This window comes from Electrona antarctica (genome assembly GCF_951216825.1).
Source record: "Electrona antarctica genome assembly, chromosome: 23".
Taxonomy (NCBI): Eukaryota; Metazoa; Chordata; class Actinopteri; order Myctophiformes; family Myctophidae; genus Electrona; species Electrona antarctica.
Window position 1 is genome coordinate 13,844,785 of NC_136804.1, and position 2,004 is coordinate 13,846,788.

General features: G+C 42.0%; 1 protein-coding gene across 9 annotated transcripts in view; it reads left to right on the plus strand.

Annotated features, from left to right (window-relative positions):
• The window catches only part of chchd3a (coiled-coil-helix-coiled-coil-helix domain containing 3a), a 137,394-nt gene extending 137,001 nt beyond the window's left edge, over positions 1-393 (plus strand). For all 9 annotated transcript variants that reach the window (XR_013788958.1, XM_079493990.1, XM_079493991.1 and 6 more), the window contains one exon: positions 1-393. This exon is cut by the window's left edge. The gene's annotated coding sequence lies outside the window, so the exon portion shown is untranslated.
• Positions 394-2,004: the final 1,611 nt, after the last annotated feature.

Here is a 2,004-nt window from a genome sequence, read left to right on the forward strand (position 1 = left end):
TCCTTCATTGAAAGCATGTGAAAGCGCGTGTGCCGCGAAAGCTTTTGAAATGTTCAACTTCAGGCCCCCTGATCTAAAGAAAACGTTGAGAACCACTGGTTTAGATACATAATCAAATCCATCCACCATCCAAAACCCGCAATAAAGAAAACACATCTTTCCACAATCACACGTATCCCATCCCTTTTGCACTATCCCGTAGGTATTATCACACACACACATACGCGCACACACACACACCCCCCAAACCGTTCATTGCGTTTGGGAGTGTGTTTGTGTGTGTGTGTGTGTGCGTGCGCGTGTGTGTCTTTATGTTTATTATGTTCATAATAATGTAATTCTGCTTGTTTTGCTCTCGTGCAAGCCAACGTCACCCAATATGAGAACATAATAAAGGAAATGATACATGAATTGTGTCTGTTTGGCTTTTTTTTTTCACCCCCATAAATATTTGTGAATTACTGAATTATTATTATTGAATATTGAAATGAATTATTTTATAAAAAATAGTTTTGTTTGTTCTTTTCTTTCTTCTACATAATTCATTAGTTTGAAAGACTCAAAATGTGTCTAACGTAAGCATCCACCCACTCTTTGTCCATCTTTCAGTCTCCCTACCTCACCCCTCTGTCTCTCTCTCTCGCTCTCTCTCCTTCCCCTCTGTCTCCTCTCTCTCTGTTTCCAGTCTCAGGATAATCTTGTCTTGGAAGACAGCTCCTCCACGCTGTCTGCATTCTCTAGAAAACACTCTGAGCTGCCCTTGGATACGTGTGTGTGTGTGTGTGTGTGTGCGCGCATCATGTGCATGGAAGCATGTGATTCCTTGTGACAGTCAGATCATCTCTGTCAGTCATCTGTCCTTATGTTTGACTTCTAGGGTTTAGGGGTGACTTGTGTGTGTGTGTGTCTTGGGTTCATGAGGACAATGACCTTTGGGGTTCAAGGCAGGTGGTTGACCCAAAAACTCCAATCCCCCCTCCCTCCCCCACTGCATTCATGTCACAATGGCGTTAATCCCAACTAAAGAATCATCTGCTGTATTGTGTCTGTAATGAGATTAAGCCCCCTGTAATCTGGTTAAAGGATGATTACACATTCATACGGTCTTAAAAAGCAGTGCTTCACAAATATCTCCATGTCAAGAAGGACCCCCAAAATGTCAAATGTATTTGGCTGCGGACCCCATCCATCTGAAAATATTTTGTCCCATAAGAGAAGACTTGTCGAGATGTTCTTGAGGTTTTATTAAAAAATATATCGGAAGTGAAGATTAAAATGTTTAAAGCTTAGTCAGGGAGAAAACTGAATCTTGTCTGAGGAAGGGCGAGAGCCCGAAACATCACAGCAGCACTCGGGTGCAATAAAAAAGAAATAAAAATAAAAATCCTACTACTGGAGCCCACAGTGTGCAAGCGTCCTCTATTTAGAACAATTTTGGGCACTCCATCGATTTTGTTTGCTCGCTCGGTGCCTCTCGTGGCTCAAGTTTGCCTCTGTCGCAGTCAAAACAGTCCTTTTTTGAGTTCATGAATCACATGAACAAACACATCAAGACCCATGATCAACCCACAGAATAACAACAAAACACAAGCTACTGAGCTCGTCGGTAGGTCGTTCTGTGATGACTGTGACAGCATTAACATACTCTACCATACAGATCGGATGGTAGTTCCTTAGTGAGGCTTTAAAACTGTTACTCCAAGGATTTGAGAAGTGGTCGGCTGTGTATCTGTTGTAGACGGCAGATTGAACGCAGCATAAGGCTCAACAGGATGGTCAACCACTTGAACCGCAGCATCCATATTCTGGGAGGAACATCTGCCAAAACAATTGCAGATCTATACAAGCTTCTTTCTATTTACCGTATTGTGCCGAATATAAGACGACTCTGATTGTAAGACGACCCCCATTTTGCAAGACTCATTTGTGGGAAAATAACATTGAATGTCAAATAGTCTAGTCCCCGATTATAATACGACCCTGTTTGTTTTTTAGATGATCCTA